The sequence below is a fragment of the Leptopilina boulardi genome, unplaced genomic scaffold (assembly GCF_019393585.1).
Source record: "Leptopilina boulardi isolate dan_hultmark-lab unplaced genomic scaffold, ZJU_Lbou_2.1 LbouV2_364, whole genome shotgun sequence".
NCBI lineage: Eukaryota > Metazoa > Arthropoda > Insecta > Hymenoptera > Figitidae > Leptopilina > Leptopilina boulardi.
This window is the reverse complement of record NW_026137934.1, coordinates 980,146-999,526: the sequence shown is the minus strand read 5'-3', so window position 1 is coordinate 999,526 and position 19,381 is coordinate 980,146. Positions and strand designations below refer to the sequence as shown.

General features: G+C 30.6%; 1 protein-coding gene across 2 annotated transcripts in view; it reads right to left on the bottom strand.

Moving 5' to 3' along the window:
* The window catches only part of LOC127286894 (protein rhomboid), a 285,703-nt gene that overhangs the window by 18,615 nt on the left and 247,707 nt on the right, over positions 1-19,381 (bottom strand). The gene's annotated exons all lie outside the window — the stretch shown is intronic.

The following is a 19,381-nucleotide window of genomic DNA, read 5'->3' as shown; positions in this document are numbered from 1 at the left end:
AAAAATTGTACCTACTTACTAAATCTGGAACTGACAAATTTTGTTTAGTCGCTAAATCTGTATTGTTGCATTAACAATAATATTTGTCAGTACAACAAATTTTTAGTTACAAATAAAATTTTATTGTTCCCTACAACAAATTTTTAGTTGGTACAACAAAATTTTATTGTTCCTTACAGTGAATTGTTAGTTACAACAAAATTTTATTGTTCCTTTCAACAAATTTGTATTGTTGTAGCAACTAAAAAATTTGTTGAAGCGATCAAATAAAATTTGTTAGCTCCAGGTTTAGTAAGTACAACAATTTATTTTTCTCCGTGAATTCACTGAAAAAAACAATATATAAAAAAATATAAAATAACTTTTACTACTTGAAAAATAAAACCTGAACTGTCCAAAAACTTCGGCGCATCTTTGGTGTGAATTTTGCTTCGGAAATTGAAAAAAATTACTTTTGGAGTCAGAATTTCTCAAACGGATCACCTAAAGTTCAGAAATTTTTTTTTTAGTCTCATTTTTTTTCTCAACGGTTTCTTACACAAAATTGTGTGGGGAATTCAACAAAAAAAAATTTAATTTTCTGTAGGACGTCAAGAACACTATTTTTTAATAACATTTTATAAATAAATAATATAAAAATCTATTACTCTCTAAATCTGAATTAGTAAAAATGTTTACTAATTTAAATTAGTGACTCACTTTTTGCTTTAGAATTAGTTAAATTTTACTAATTGTTAGTAAAAGTTACTAATAATTAGTAAAATTTTACTAATTCATAAGCAAAAAGTGAGTCACTAATTCAAATTAGTAAACACTTTTACTAATTCAGATTTAGAGAGTAAATATGAAATTTTTTCAAAATAAAAATTATATTTAGAAACTACATTTTAAGACGAGAAAAACCCCTCTTTTTTTTAATTGGTGAACAGGAACTCGAGAAAAAAATTTTTTAAAATAAGACTGCAAAAAATTTCAATTGTTTATAACTTTAACAAAAAAATTTTTTTTTGACCTAAAAATTTCAGGGACTTATTTTTACCATGTAAGGAGTCTAATTTTTGATTAAAAAAAAAAATTCTGAATTTTAGGTGATCCGTTTGAGAAATGAAATAGAATAAAGTTTACCTCCGTAAATAGTATTATTTACTAAATTTTTTCGGAGCAAAAGTTGACAGTTTCGGACAATTGAGAATTTACTTTGGTAAAAATACCTTATTATTATCAAATACATATTTACTGGAACGAAATAATTTTTATTTAAATTAAAAAAAAAAAATGTATTTGGATCAATAATTTATGTATTTTAAACAAATACAACATTTAATTGACTTAAATAATAATTATTAAATACAAATAAATATTTATTTGATAATAACTGGATTTTTTGAATCAAATAAATTTTATTTTCAAATGTATTGAGGATGCCACCGTCTATGCACTGAGAAAAATATGCTATTGAATCAACAGCATTTCTGACAAAAGGCATAAAAATTATTGATTCAGAAGCATATGCTATAGAATCTATATAATATTTTACAAATTCTACAGCTTTTAAATCAATAATTTTTATGCCTTTTGGTAGAAATGCTCTTGATTCAATAGAATATTTTCCTCAGTGTGTAAATTATCATTGGTTAAAGTTACCCACAACAAAATTTATCCATCATTTTTTCTGTGTATGAAAAATTTAACCAAATGTTTGAAAATAGGTAACAGATAATGCCAATATTAATTTAAAAGCATCAAATTGATACTAAAACTATCAAAATTTCTAAAAAAAAAAACATTATTTTTTAATTTTTCTATTACATAGTCAGATTCTAACATATGTCATTATTTTGCAGACATCGTAAGAAAGTGAATTGATTCACTGACGATTTAACGCATAAAGGACTGTATTGTGATTCTCATCCACGGGGGTGGAACAAAAAGAAAAAGAAGAAAAGAGCGCGTCGGCGTCAACCCGTATAATTATCTAATGCCTATATAGGAGTGCCAGGATGGAATGTCGTTGTAGTGGACTGTCATTTCCTGAGAAGACGAGGATATAAAGAGCTACATTCGTAATCGCTGTATAAAAGGTGGTCTCTCTCTCTCTCTCTCTTCCATTGCATAAGTTTTGTGTCGGAGAGTCTCTCGAACTTATATAGAATATAGAGAGACGGAAACAGGAAACATTTGCAGTATACATATATTCTCCTTTTGACTATTTCAAACATTACATCTGTAAAGGATATGTTGAGCAACAACAACAACCCTCTCCTTTGATTTTGTCAACATATTCGCGGCGAACTTCTATATAAACACATGAGACATGCAAGCACTAATTGGAATCGGTGTTTCGCGAAATGTTGCTAAACTAGAATTCAATACATTTTCAACTCTCTATTCTACTGATAGTGACAGAATCTATTTTGATAAATTTTGTTGTTTTTTTCAACAATTTTTAACAAAATATTCATATGCTGAATGATTATTTTTCCAAAATTTTTAAAATATTATGCCGATCGATGATTGTATTCTCCTTTCCGAAAATTTCAATGATTATAACGATCTTGAAAATGATTGCATATATATATACAATTGTTATGTATATTATTTTCATTATAATTATTGTAATTTGTGTTAATACCTTGTGAATTCTGTTTGATAATATTATTCGATGATAATAATTCATTGAAATTTGCGGTTTATTGGATATGTATCTATATTCAGCAACAAATGAGCCGTTATATTGGTAAACTAATATTTTTTTCAAAATTACTCGTATTTATTTCTTTATAAATAAGAGGATTTTCGAGAGGATAGTTTTGACGATTTTTTTTTAAATTAAAGACGAATTATCGTGACTAAAAAAAAAAATTGTAAAAGTTCAATTTAAATCCAATGTTTATATCAAGTATTTAAAAATTCCACTTGAAAATTGTTGGAATTTCAAATGATTTGATGTTACGATATACAAATTCATGAGGTATAACGTTCAATATTTTGAGATCAGAGAAGATATCTCACTCAGATAAGCAATGCACTTGGAATTAGTAGCTCGTCAAAGGAACAGAGTCCTTTGATTTTATAGCTTGAACCTCCGAATTAATTTAATTATGTTTACCATTTCATATATAGATACATTTTACGTTTCACACCAATATTACATCACAGTATTATAATCAAATTGAAATATTAATTCTCTATATTCGAATTAATCAAAATATAAATTAAATCAAAAGACATTAGAAATTTAAAATAATTCATTTATTTATAATTATAATTATATTTATATGTGATGCTCCACGAGAAAAGGGACTTTAGGTCAAAAAAAAATGTAAGGTTATGTTTGTGATTTTTCAAGTGAAAATACTCACAGAGAATCAAATTTTAATACAAAACGTTTGTGTTTGTCTCCATTATATTGAAAAAATGCAATAAATACTAATTTTGATTTAAGCTAATTGAAAAGGAAACTTGTTATGCTAAACTATCACTAAACATATCCCAGGTGAAAAAGTTCCCGGTACACTGAAAGAAATTTCATAGGAAAAAATAACAAAATGCGTATTACATTTTAATATATTCTTTTAGAATTTAGGGAAAAGTGTACTTTTTATTAAAATTCAATATACTTTATATTAAAGTTCCAACTTAAAATCTTTTTTCAAATATTAATAATTATTGTAGAAAGAACGTAAAAAGATTACCAATATTTGAAAATATTATATTAAATTCTCATAGAGTTGTTGCATTATATGGAATGTAGCGTTCTAATATTTGTAAAACTTTATACGAAAAATTCAGAATGTCGGAAGAAAAGGGAAAAAAAGCGGAAACTGTCGGACGTTTCCGTTAATTCTCGGGAGGAAGAGGAGTGAGACTAGGAACAACACATTCACACTTACGATACAGGTTAATACACATACTAATGAACACGCACGTTCATTTCGCTTATACATAGACATTACACGATCGCAACGAAACCTACACTTACAATTCTATACGCATAACGATAAATTTCGCTGGGGGTCGGCATATATCGTTTTCTTATATACTAACTACTGAATATTTTTACCACTTGCGAGAAAGAAGTTTACTTATAATAACTTAATAATAAAAAATAGTTTACTAGTGCCAATGGTGTAATTTTATAGAGGTTACGCTGGGTTCATTTTTATTATTAATTGTTTATATAGATTTTTCTTTTTTTTCAGATTAAAAATTATGATTGTTATAAAAATTTTTATTGCAAATAAAAATTAAATAATTGTAAAGATGACATCAAAAAATAAAAATTAATAAAAATAATAATAAATTTAATAATTAATAATAAATTTATTATTATTAAATAACTTTAATAAAACATTTTTTATAAATTGAAAATAAATTAGGTACGTTCTGCTGGTTAACAACACTTTCGAAAATCGGATCAAGTCGTAGAAGTTCGAGTAGGACACGAAGCCGCAAACAGACAGAACTTCGGTTAAATTCGTAGTCTCTCGGGAAAATCCGTGACTTTTAATATAAAGTTTTACAAAATGTGAAATAAGTATACGGATATATGTTATTTTTCTTACTATTTTGTGAAATTATTTATTATAATATTTCGTATTCTGTGAATTCATAAAGAAAATACTAATTTTTAAAATAAATATACTAATTCTTATTTCTTAAAATAATAGTTACTCTTAAATTCATTATATATTTTCATAAAAACTGTAATAGTAATCAGTATAGGTGCACTTTTTCCCTAAATTGTAACATTTATATTAAACTCTAATATGAGTTTAATACTTAGTAGTATGAATTTTCTTTCAGTGTATGACTACCGGTAGTCGTTACCGCTCCCGCTACCGGAATATTCACTACCGGTAATTTTTCCTAGACTACCGGTAGCCACTACCGGTAATTTTTCCGGTACTACCGGTAGTCTCTACCGGTAATTTTTTTTACTACCGGTAGTCACTATCGTTAATTTTTTCCGGGACTACCGGTAATTTTTCTGTTTTAAAAAAATTCTGAATTTTTTAAAACAAATTTTGATTGTAATTCCCGGAAAAATTACCGGTAATGACTACTGGTAGTGACTACCGGTAGTCCCGGAAAAATTACCGATAGTGACTACCGGTAGTAAAAAAAAAATTACCGGTAGTGACTACCGGTAGTACCGGAAAAGTTACCGGTAGTAACTACAGGTAGTACCAGAAGAATTACCAGTAGTGACTACCGGTAGTCCCGGAAAAATTACCGGTAGTGCCTACCGGTAGTGGCTACCGGTAATCTAGGAAAAATTACCGGTCGTGACTACCGGTAGTGAATATTCCGGCAGCGGGAGCGGTAATGACTACCGGTAGTGACTACTGGTAGTCATTACCGGTAATTTTTCCGGGATTTACAATCAAAATTTGTTATTTGGTAATAAATTTTGATTGTAAAAAATTACCGGTAGTGGCTACCGGTAGTCCCGGAAAAATTACCGGTAGTCACTACCGGTAGTCATTACCGCTCCCGCTACCGAAATATTCACTACCGGTAGTCACGACCGGTAATTTTTCCTAGATTACCGGTAGCCACTACCGGTAGGCACTACCGGTAATTTTTCCGGGACTACCGGTAGCCACTACCGGCAATTTTTTACAATCAAAATTTATTACCAAATAACAAATTTTGATTGTAAATCCCGGAAAAATTACCGATAATGACTACCGGTAGTGACTACTGGTAGTCCCGGAAAAATTACCGATAGTGACTACCGGTAGTAACGAAAAAATTACCGGTAGTAACTACCGATAGTACCGGAAGAATTACCGGTAGTGACTACCGGTAGACCCGGAAAAATTACCGGTAGTGGCTACCGGTAAGTACGGAAAAATTACCGGTAGGGACTACCGGTAGTGAATATTCCGGTAGTAGGAGCGGTAATGACTACCGGGAACTTTTCCACCTGGGAATATATAATTATGCTTCAAATATAAATATATATTAAATAAATTAATGTATATCCGTTTTAATAAATTTTCAAGTTTGAAATTGAAGAAGTGATTTTCAATAAGTCAAATTTTATTACAGACAAAGTTTGCAGGACAACTATAAATGAAAAGTAGTTCACTTTGCAAACTGGGACAGGAAAGAATTCCCTGAGGGATATTCTGCAGTTGATGATAAAGATGTCAACATCACATTAATCTCATGAAAATATAAACAATATTTTCATATATTTAATATGAATCTATTTTTTTTTTTTGAATAAAAATTAAATTAACAATTGTTTAAACATATATCATGACTGTGAAGGGACATATAATACTTTCTAGTCAGTCAGGTGTAAAAGGTAGGCATCTCATTTCAAATTTTGCTCTTGAATTCCCATTCCCTTAATTAGCTGGTGGAGTCATTTCGTAATTCGCATGGACTGTTACGGTGCTTCCGTACTTAAGTAATTGACTCGAAGCTAATGGATTTCGAAACGTCAAGGTTCACGTCTTGTCTCACCATCTTCACCATTAGGATTTACTGTTCTTTATCTTCTCGTTCATCGCCAAGGATTTCCCTCGCAGGTATCATAAATTCTTACCCAAACAGTAAAACATATCACTTCCGGTCGGCATGTAGAACTCGCGCTGCGAGGCAAATTGCATTCGAGATTTGAAAAAAAAAATATATATATGGGGGATATATGGAAACAATTATTAAGAAAATATTCATTTTTTACGTGTAGGGAATTTAAAATTAATATTTAATTATACAACAAGGAATATATATATATATATAATTAATTGGTAAATTAATTTTAAAACTATTGTAAAGATAAAAAAAAAAAGAAGTCCTTGAAGGAAAATTAAAATCGCAGATATTGTAATTTTTTTTTTACGCAAATAAAATATATTGCGCTGTTAAATTCGAAACACGTAAAATGAGTTTTTAATAGTTAACGAGAGTCCTCGTGCGACCATTCTCATTATACTGCGGGAACAGCAAAAGACTAATGAGTTTTGTTTCGACGCAACTTTTAACGATTTTCGTTTTTTTTTTTTTTATTTTTGTTGAAAAAGTTTAAAATTTTAAATACATTGTCGATTTAATGCATGTATATGTCAATTTTGATTCTCTTTTCGTTTCACTTTAATTTACATTACTAATTTTTTTTCTAAAAATATAATTTCTAAAATATTCTACGAGGAGAATAACGAATTTTCTTTTTGGGAAAAATTGAAGTTTTTATTAAACGAAGAGCAAACAAAATTTCTTCATTGGAACGGGTGTGGGAAAAAATTCGCAATAAAATTCAAGACGTTCGCACGGTTTTTTTTTTTTTTATCTCGTTTCTAATTGATGACGAAAGGATTTCTCAGAATGAGAAAATCGTGATTAACTGGTCCGCGAACCGAGTCGAGATGCACTTGTATTTATATATTTGTAATTATCAAGGTTGTCCCTTTTTTTTTGTCGATTCGCTATAAGGAGGCAGAAAAATCAAGGCCATGTTGTAATTAAATGTATATTTAAACTTTCTTGAAATTATTTTCAAGATATTTTTGTCTTTTAAAATACAAAGCAATAGAATTTAATTTAAAAAAAAAAACATTTCACCAATTTTTCTAATCTATTTTGTGCGGAGGGGAAAAAAGGTCAAAAAAAATTCCTATGAATTGAAAGAGAGTGTGTAAAAAATACAAATAGAAGAAATAAAAAACTGTAATTTTCTCAATGTGTCGCGAGCGCGTTGACTTATTTTCGATTTGAACTTCAAGTATAGAAAGAGAGAGAGAGAGGAGAGAAGTTAATTTGAAGACTGGGAATTTCGAAGGACGCTGTTAAAGCCGGAAGGAAAGGCGAGGAAAGATAAGAAGTAAAAGATAGATTGGCAGGTGAAGTACCACGATGCAGCGTCTCGACAACGGGCGCGAGTACGGGTTTGGCGCATGAGGTTATTCGCAATTTTCCTCGGCTTTATGCGGGTCAGGCAAAAGGAAGATAAGAAGCCGACCAATAGACGTTTGTATCGTTTGGACGCGTTCAATATTGTCCTTTCGATTCGTATTGTGAAGTTTTTTTTTTTTTTTTATTTTCTTCTCTATTATAAAAATAACAATTGTTTTAAAATTTCATTACATTTTTTTTCCACATTAAAAATTAATTAAGTAAAATTGCTATTTTTATAATTATTCTTTTTATACCATTTTATAATTTTTTTTAATAATTGTTTCGAAATTTTTATGAACAAAAAAAATCAATATCATGGAAAAATTAAAATTTATTCATAAAAGTATTTATCAACTTTTAAACATAATGAAAAGTCAATAATTTAGGTAAAATTCAACAAGTGGTTGAACTCTCAATTAAAATCTCATTTGGAAAGTTAACTTTCTGTGACATTAGAATCCCTTGAATCAGTCGAATTTCCATTGCATATAATTCTACATATATTATTATAATGGAGACTTTTTTTCTGATTAGCAAAAAAAAAAGAATTACTATTTGGGAGGTCGTTTATTGTGTATTTTGCTGTTAAATCCATATAGTTTGGCTTTTTTTTTGTACAAGATCTACACGGTTTACTGTCACATTATAAAGAATGAAAAGTTGTATCGGTTGTTTTAAATAACATTGATGAAAGAATATCGATTTGCGCGTATCGAAAGAGATGTTGGGAAAAAAATTTTTTAGCGATTCATCGATTGCCTTCACACCTTGCGATTCAGTGTCTGGCGAAAAAGTGTTTTTTAACTGTATCTCCTTCCTGTCAAGGTATCAAACAGGTATAAAATTATTGTACCAAAAAAAAAAAACCTTTTTCAAATGACACTATATAGGAAAAAAATTCCCATCGTGAAAAATTGATTTGCAATTTCTCAAGATTGATTACTTTCAAATTCTCTTTGTATTTAAAAAAAAAGAGTTATTTAAAAAAATAGTTTGTAAACTTAAAAATAGAGTAATTATAAAAATTACATTAGTTTAAATATAAAATAAGAGTCAAAGGATTTGACTAAAGCAAGTATGTATATGATAAAGAAATATCATTATCTTTGACGGTATAAAAGGGTTAACTAATATGAAATATATAACAATGAATGAAAATTGTATTATACTGCAATGAATTTGCAAATTTTCTTGTCAGTGCAGTCGCCCGTGTGGAAAGTGCGTTACTTCCTTGGTTCGCTGCACTACCGTTGTGTCGAAAGTTCCGAGATTTCCAAATCGTCGAGTCCCGTAATATGCTTTATGTGATTTCCACTGAAAACCAGCACGCTCTAATAATTTTATTGTTGATGCGAAACGTATAAAAAAAATCTATTAATTCACGAAAACTAATCACTTTATTGCAATTAACTATATGGGATAATTAAACATTTTTTTTTCCCTTATATCATCGCATTTTTATTTTTCAATTTTTTCCTACCTTTTTTTTCCCTATGAAAAATAATTATTATTTTAAACAAAATTTTTTAATAAAAAAATACTTTCAAAAAAAAAAAATTATTTTCAAATATACAAAATAAATTTATCGAAAAATCTTGATAAATAAGAAATTATCCATGATCAATTTAAATAATTCAACTTGACTGAACACGGCTCCTATATATTTTTCGTTTGAGAAGTTTCTTTACAATGTAAATGAGCGAAAATTCGATTTTGTTATTTCACGTTATATACTTTCTCATGGCAATTTTTTTTCCCCATCCGAAAATCCGTTTTTTATAGCATTCACAAATGCATAATCCCCAGTTCCGATATTTGAGATCATAACTCAATTCAGATTGTGCAGATACGCATCGAAACGAGATTTCAAGTGTTGGCGAAAAATATTTCTAGCGTAACGTTACTTCACACTATACATATATATGTATATGTGTGTGTGTTCAAATCATAAAAGATATTTTTCATCAGAACCACCAAAATTCCGAATATCATGTTTCTCTGATGAAAACAATGTTACATCAATAAAAAAGTCATTTTAACAAATTCACTTTTTTTTTTGCATGTTAAAACTTGTAAAATAGTTGAGTTTATATACAGAATTATATATAGATAAATCAATGTTAAAGGAATGTAAATGAAAACCAATTTTGAAGTTTGCAAATTGAAACATGTTTCAAATGTAAAGGAATTTTAAATGAAACTATACTAACGTTTCAAGTTTGAATAAAAATGTAAAAAGTATTCAAATAAAAAGTTATTTTTTTCAAAAAAAAAAAAAAAAAAAATTCGAAAAAAAGTGAATCAATTTTTTAAAAATTAAAGTTATATATAAAATGAAAGAGAATTTGAATAATTTCAACATTTTTTTTTAAAGTGTACTCTCGACGTGTATAAATAAATTACGAGTCGACATTTTTTTTTTTCAGTGTGTGGTTGACTTACAATTATTATTACTGTTTGCTTTTTTTTTACAATGAGAGCTCGTTATAGGGGACAACAAGGCACAAACGAGGAAGGAAGAAACCGAGAAATTTTACTTCCACTTTTATTACATATATATATACCTTTTCTCTCCAAGAAGTGCATTGCTCATGCACTTAAGTACACACTCGTCAACTAACCGTATGTTCAATTTTCATTCTTTTTTCTCATTCTATCTTGAGTTACCGAAACGTAGAATATGACAAAAGAATGAAAAATATGTAATATATATTATATAACTAAAAACGCAGTTTTCATTTTTATTTTATTTTTTTTCTTCCGTAAATTATCAAAAATTATTAATTATATTCCATAATTAATAATTAATCTGAATGTATAAAATTGATCTCAAAGTGGATTAAAGCGTTGCACCTCATTAATTTTATACTAATTTTGGTACACTTAGAAAAAAATTTGTTTGAAACAACTAAACTTTGGTTGAATCAAAAGTTTGGCTCAAATTCTTTCTTTAGTCGAAAAATTTATTGTTAGGGCGACATACACGCAAAATTGACTTTATTTTGAATTTTATAAATTACGTTAATCTTGATTTTAATTCAAATGTCAAAACGCGTAAATGTCTTGATAATTAATTTGATAATTATCAGTAGTTATGACGTATAAGGTGAAGTCAATGATAACACCAGGATTTTAAAAGTAAAAAACAATATATTTTCTAGACTACAGTGCTTGACGGTGGTGAACAGACAACTGGTCTTACAATTATACCTGTTTAAGTCTGAAAGTGACAATTGGTAAACTCAGTATTTACGAAAATACACGAAGTTAGACGGAAAATGTCGATTATCTTCAATTCTTAATTTCGACCTGAAGGGTCCTAGTGTACAGGGTTTGTTACCTGCGTTGATAATTACAAGAGTTTAGTCTCCAGATCGTTTATTACCTTTTTGAATGACTATGTTTTTCAGACAAAATTTACAATAAGGATTATAGCAATTTGAAAACTTATAAATTCTAATAAAAGTATTAAGTTGTACGTGACAAATCTTAAATTCAGAATATTATAAACTAAAATTCAAAATATAGAAAATATTGTAAAGTTTTGAGGATTATCTTAAATTACTTTACAAATATATTTTAATGCGCCTAAACATTCTCCCCCCGTTGAGAGGTAGTGCGAACAACAATTTTTATTTTATTTTTTATGAGAGATAGAATTTTCAATTATTGGCAAAGGAGAAAGTCTTTTAATATTTCTTTTAAATAGACTATTCGATGTTTTTACAGTAACAACTCTAATTATTCCGTCTTCTCCAGGATGAGTCTCAGTAACTCGTCCCAAGGCCCATTGCATCGGTGGTAAATTATCTTCCTTGATGACCACTACTGTTCCTTCCTTGATTTGGTGATTACCATCCGCCCATTTGACACGAGTATTTAGGTTATTTAAATACTCTTTTGACCATCGACCCCAAAAGTGTTGTCGAAGCTTTTGGAGGTGTTGCCAGGTGGATAGCTTATTTGTGGGCGTGTCCTGGAAATCTTCTTCTGGAAGACTTGTTAACGCATCGCCGATCAGGAAGTGACCAGGTGTGAGGACTAGGAGGTCGTTAGGATCTGAGGAAATAGGAGTGAGTGGGCGGGAATTAAGCACAGCTTCTATTTCAATAACTAATGTATTAATTTCTTCAAATGTAAGCAACTGATCTGTGATTACACGTTTTAAATGATGCTTGAAACTCTTGACCGCTGATTCCCATATTCCCCCAAAGTGCGGAGAAAGAGGAGGAATAAAATGCCATTTGATTTTTCGCTTGTTGGCAAAATTAACGCATTGGATTTTATGATTTTCGGAATTTAAAAGAGCAAAAAGATCTTTCAATTCGTTATTTGCTCCGATAAAGTTTTTTCCATTATCGGAATAAATATTAGAAGGTTTTCCCCTTCGTGCAACAAAACGTTTTAAAGCACCGAGAAAACCTTCTGTCGTCAAATCACTCACAACTTCAAGATGTATCGCTTTCACGACAAGACAAACAAAGACCGCGACATACACTTTTATCCGACCACGATTTCTAAATTTTTTCTCTTTAATATAAAAGTGACCGCAATAATCGACTCCGACGTTTTGAAATGGTCGAGCTTTTGTTAGCCTCACGCTGGGTAAATTACCCATTTTGTATTCAGTTATATTCGGATTTGCTCGGAAACATCTTACGCAAGTACGTATAATCTTGCGTACCTGATTACGTCCATCAGGTATCCAAAATTTTCGACGCAATGCGTAAAGAGTTGATTGACAACCAGAATGGAAATTATTTAAATGTAGTTTGTTGACAATCAAGGTTGTAATGTGATGTGATCGAGGAAGTAGAATTGGCTGCTTTTGATATGAAGGTAATGAGGAATTGTTTAGTCTTCCTCCAACGCGTAAAATACCCTCATTATCTATAAAAGGATTCAGTAATAACAATTTACTTTTTTTATTGACATCATTTCCTTGTTTTAAGTTAATGATATCTTTGCTAAATTCTCGAGATTGAATTAATTTTATGATTGTTTTTTCAGCAGCGGCCAATTCTTCTACCTTAAGAAGACCTTTGTATAGTTTTTGATGTTTAAATCGTAAACAATATGCAACTATACGAATGAGTTTATCGTATGAAGAAAATGATTGCAAAAAATTCGAATCAAGCCGTGTAATTGCTAAGCAAGTGGCTTTTTTCCGTTCTGGGATTTCGCCTAATTGATTGGGCTGTAAGATGGGCCAATGAGATTCATTTAAGATGAGCCACGATGGGCCATTAATCCATTGAGAATTATTTAAAAAATCGCGAGGCAGTTGACCTCGAGATAACGCATCTGCTGGATTGTCGTTTGATCGGATGTGTCGCCATTGATTAGAGTTTGACACTCTGTGTATGTCAGCGACGCGATTGGCAACAAACGTTTTTAGTAAATGTGGGGAGGTTTGAATCCAGCTTAAAGCAATAGTAGAGTCCGTCCAGAAAACAGTTTTTTCAAAATCAACTTTTATTATTGAAGTGACTTGCCTTGCTAAACGTGCTAAAAGTAGAGCACCACATAATTCGAGACGTGGTAACGACACGGTCTTTATCGGTGCGACCTTTGATTTCGCATAAAACAGTTTTGCGATTGTTCTATTGGAAGAATCTGTCGAACGAATATATATGCAAGCCCCATAACCGGCTTCACTTGCATCGCAAAACCCATGCATTTGAACGTTGGTTGTATCATCCAATATTATTTTTCTATCAAAGGACAGATTGTTGACCAACAAGAGCTGATCACAAAATTCTGACCATGATGTAAATATACTGGAGGTGACAGATTCATCCCACTCTAATTTTGATTGCCAAATTTTTTGTATTATTATTTTTGCATACAGAACAATGGGTCCTACAAGTCCTAATGGGTCAAAAAATTTTGCAATTTCAGATAAGATCGTACGTTTTGTCTTGACAACAGATAGATTTATCGGATGTGCAGTGAAAGTAATGGAATCTTTCTTAGCGTTCCAAAATACACCTAATGTTTTAACAGGTTGATCTTTATCTAATTGAAAATTTGGAATTATGCTACTTTCTGGCAAACCGTGTAATATTCGTGGATCGTTTGAACCCCATTGCCGTAAATTAAAACCTGCGAGTTTAAGTAGAGTAATCATTTCTTCTCTAATTTTTATTGCCCCTTCAATCGTATCGGATCCCGAGAGAAGATTGTCAACGTAAACATCATTTTTTAATATGTTTGCTGTTGTGGGAAATCTTTCGCCTTCGTCTTCAGCGAGTTGCTGCAGACAACGTATAGCGAGAAACGGAGCACATGCGAGTCCAAAAGTAACCGTATTTAATTCGTAAGTATCTACGCTGTTTTCCGTTCCCCAGAGTAACCTCTGGTATTTTCGATCCTCTTTGCGTACGAGAATTTGTCGGTACATTTTCTCTACGTCAGCGGTGATAACATATTTATGAATCCGAAATTTCAAAAGTAAAGAAATAATATCCTGCTGAATCGTAGGGCCGACCATAAGCTCGTCATTCAAGGACAGACCATTGTTGGTTTTAGCCGACGCATCAAAGACTACCCGTAATTTGGTAGATAAACTAGTTTCTTTAATTACTGCCAGGTGTGGCAAGTAGAAACCATCAGTTTTGTCTACCTCATTAACTTTCGTCATGTGATTTAACGAGATGTATTCGTCGATCACTTCCGTATATTGAGTTTTTAGATCAGGGCTTTTATGGAATTTGAATAATAGAGATTTAAAACGTTTAAGAGCTTTTTGATAGGATTCTCCTACATTTACCTCGGCCTTTTTAAATGGCAGTGCCACAACGTATTTTCCGGATTGGTCGCGACTGACGTGTTCCTGAAAGTGTCTTTCGCATTCTAATTCTTCCGCAGAAAAGTGTCGAGAGACTTGTCCTTCTTCTATTTCCCAGAATCGAACGAGACTTTCGCGTAATTCTATTAAATGACAATCAAGTTTAAGCTTTTTTGATTTAGTTTTTAGCAATTTTAGATTACTATTAGGTGTTCCGCCTATGATCCAACCTACACGTGTTTTTTGAATATAAAGGTCTTCTCCGTTTTTTGAAAGATCATTTTGTCCGACACAAAGCATTGATAAGGTGGGACCAGAACCTAATAATAAATCGATTGCTGCAGGTTTATTAAAATTTGGATCGGCCAGAGGCAGATTTGATGGGATATTGAATAACTCTCGTTTAAGAAATTCATTAGGTACAGATCTAGAAATTTCTGGTACACTTAAACAAGTGATAGTTTTTTCGAACGCATTATATCTTGAACGTATGGTTAATTTAACGATGTGCTTAGTTACCGTTGACAAATCGTTTAATGCTCCTATAGGTATAGAACATTTTTGTTTAGGTAAATTGAGTTTATCTAAAAAGTTTTCAGTTATGAAATTTGCGGTAGCACAAGTATCGAGCAATGCTCGACCAATCTTTAATTGTTTGTTTCTGTCATAAACGTTAATTACCGCACTAGTGATTAGTTGACTAGTCGGCACATTAATTGTAGTTGCAAAACTAAAATGTTCCATACCCGTAGGATTTAGCTGTCAACTTCCTTGCGTTTTTGAATCGTGAAGTAACGTATTGTGAGGTTCCGAGCAAATCAGACAATTGGAAAAGTTACAAGGCTTATCCCCGTGACTTCTTAAGCAATTCAAGCAAAGAGTTGCTTCTTTGGCTGCTTGGATTCGCTTAGGAACACTTAACGCTCGAAATTTGTTACATTTATATACAGGATGTCCTGCTTCACGGCAAATTGAACAAGTTTTTTCGGTTTTCGAAACGAAAGCTTGTCTTGTCGCGTCTGGCGACTTATTTTTAGTATTTTTATTGTTTAACGGTTTACCGGAGTTAGAAGGTTGAGTTGATTTTTGAGTATTGTTATCTCTTTCGCGTTTAGAGACTCTAGAAGCAACTTTATATAAAAACTCTATCATTTCGTCTAATTTTGGAAAAGTATCGCGTGTCAGAGTTTCCTCCCATTTCTCCGCTGTGATTTTAAATAATTTTTCTTCTAAAATTTGAATAACAATCTCTTCGCTGATTTTAATATCCAGTGTTTTTAAGGACTCTAAATGCTGTTGCGTTTCGTCTGCTAAACGTCTCAGCCCTTCCGCGGTTTCTCTTTCTTGTTTAGGAAGCCGAAGAAGGAGGCTCAGATGTCTGGAAATAATTAAACGTTTATCTGCGTATGCACTCTTTAACAAGTTCCACGCGCGGTCATAATTACCATCAGTTATAGCCAACGTCTTAATTTTATTCGCGGCTTCGTCGACTACTGCCGATTTTAAATATTGGAGTTTTTCAACGTTGCTTAAATCTTCCTGGTCATGAATCATAGATGTAAAAGCATCTTTGAAAGATAACCAGTCTTCATATTTTCCGCTAAATTTAGGAAGTGAAGCTTCTGGTAATTTGACACGTCGTTTCATTGTTCGTGAGGCAAAATTTGATGCTGTATTCGCATCTTGGGAACCTGAAATATTCGCGATACCACTTTGAGTATTTGGTTGTGCAACAGCTTTTAGTTCCTCAAATTCTGTTAAAATATTGATATAATCTTCTTCGATTTCAAATCTCTGTACGTCATGACTGCTAGCTTCGTCAAGAGTTTCAAGATCATCCGAAACCTGATCAAAATTTTCAAAACTAGCTTTGAACTTTTCTAAACGAACGTTTAATTTAATTAAGCTTGTCGGAAGCTTTTTATACTCTTCGAGAAATTTCTTATAATTAGTAATTTGTGCTTTGTGAGTTGAGCGTTTTCTAATCAGGGATTTAACTTTGTCTTGGATTTCTGCCATTATGAAATGAGGATTAATGGATTAGATTCAGAGGAAAGTTTTGGATAAAGCGATAACAAGCCTACCTTTTGTAGAAATCCTTGTGCGTTGGTGGCAGCCCTTGGCAGTTGGTAGAGATCCTCTCCAGGTTGAACTAGATTGTGTTGATCTTCGGTTGTTGATAATTTTTTAGAAAACAGCTCCACAAATTGATTGTGTTCAGTGTCTTTTAACTTGCACTCACACTTTTAACTGCGTATAAGTACCGAAATTACACTGTTCGTATATAAGAGTCAAAAGTTCCAATGTTTTGTTATACACCACAAACACGATTTGAGATGTTAACTAATTAAATGTTAAAATGTTCAGTGATTGGACTTTGTAATCCTTTTTCGATTATTAAAGGAGTATAATTTAGACACAATCACTGTTAAGTATCACCACGAAATTCTATTTTTTCGTTTTATAAAACAGTTGATTCGGGTTACGATTAAACGTCTAAGTTGTCTTTAAGTATGAAATGACACACACTTATCACCACTTCGCGGTCGCGTAGTTAGAGAATCCGGCTCGAAGGACCATTTGTTAGGGCGACATACACGCAAAATTGACTTTATTTTGAATTTTATAAATTACGTTAATCTTGATTTTAATTCAAATGTCAAAACGCGTAAATGTCTTGATAATTAATTTGATAATTATCAGTAGTTATGACGTATAAGGTGAAGTCAATGATAACACCAGGATTTTAAAAGTAAAAAACAATATATTTTCTAGACTACAGTGCTTGACGGTGGTGAACAGACAACTGGTCTTACAATTATACCTGTTTAAGTCTGAAAGTGACAATTGGTAAACTCAGTATTTACGAAAATACACGAAGTTAGACGGAAAATGTCGATTATCTTCAATTCTTAATTTCGACCTGAAGGGTCCTAGTGTACAGGGTTTGTTACCTGCGTTGATAATTACAAGAGTTTAGTCTCCAGATCGTTTATTACCTTTTTGAATGACTATGTTTTTCAGACAAAATTTACAATAAGGATTATAGCAATTTGAAAACTTATAAATTCTAATAAAAGTATTAAGTTGTACGTGACAAATCTTAAATTCAGAATATTATAAACTAAAATTCAAAATATAGAAAATATTGTAAAGTTTTGAGGATTATCTTAAATTACTTTACAAATATATTTTAATGCGCCTAAACATTTATCAAAATAAATCAAATGTTTATTTAGAAAAAATAATTATTTATTTGAATCAAACGAATTATATTTATTTTTTTTTGAAATAAACAGAAAATTATGTTACTAATTTGATACCTAAGTAAATTGTGTATATAGCTAATTATTGTCAGTTCTGAAAAACTACTATATTTCTAATTAATAATTGTACTCTCTAAATTTAAATTAATGAGAATTAGTTAATTAATTTAAATTCTTGAAAATTTTTAACCAACTTTTAGTTATTTTTCACTAGAAGAAAAAATATTACTAAATCAAATATTAATGATTTTAGTTATTTTTTACTAAAAGAAAAATATTACTAAATCAAATTGTAATATTTTACTAAAAATTAGTGAAACTTTCTACTTATTTTTATTGATTTTTCACTAAAAGAAAAAATATTACTAAAACAAGTAGTAATATTGAACTAAAAATTAGTGAAACTTTCTACTTATTTTTATTGATTTTTCACTAAAAGAAAAAATATTACTAAAACAAGTAGTAATATTGAACTAAAAATTAGTGGAAGTTTCTGATGATTTTTATTAAATTTGTACTAAAAGAAAAAATATTAGTAAATCATATAGTAATATTTAACTAAAAATTAGTGAAACTTTCTACTAATTTTTAGTCATTTTTCCCTAAAAGAAAAAATATTACTAAAACAAATAGTAATATTTAACTAAAAATTTTAAAAAGTTTCTACTAATATTTAGTGATTTTTTTCTAAAACTTTAGTAAAAAAAATTTTACTAAATTAAATAATAATATTTTTTGTAAAAATTAAAGAAAATTTCTACCAATTTGAATTAGTGAACGAATTCTCACAAATTCAAATTGAAAGAGAGAGTATCGCTGCATTGCATAATAAATATACAGCATCCTTCGTTTCTTTTTTTTTTTTATGATAAAATTATCATCATTAGTCGCAAAGAATTTTCATAATACGAATTGAAGTTAATTTCAGAGGTTGAAAATTAGTTTAAAACGTAGAGGGTGAAAGGGAGTGTTTCACTTGACAAACATAAATTACAGAAATCTGCTCATCATTGTAAATGCGACAAAGAGGGGACGTAGGTAGAATGCACAACTAGGTTGCGGCTATCGTTGTAAAGTTAGTGGCAGCGTAGAGAGACTGATACGACATGCAAATACAAGCATAATTGCCACTGTCACGCAATCGGTATTCGTTGTTGTTGTTGTCGTGACGGAATAACGTGCTAACAAGATGCGAAGAGAGAAAGGGTTTGTGACCGAATGGATGGTCGACCAACGTCGAACGGATGGATGAACAAACGGAATCTTGACAGACTGCGGAAAATGTTAAGGCACATTTATTGTATCGTGTGACCAATGTTCAACTTCCGACATATACATTAAACAATTCGCGACAAAATACTTGTAAAAAAAAAAAATTAAATAAAGCACAAACGATAAACTATTGTTTACGTTT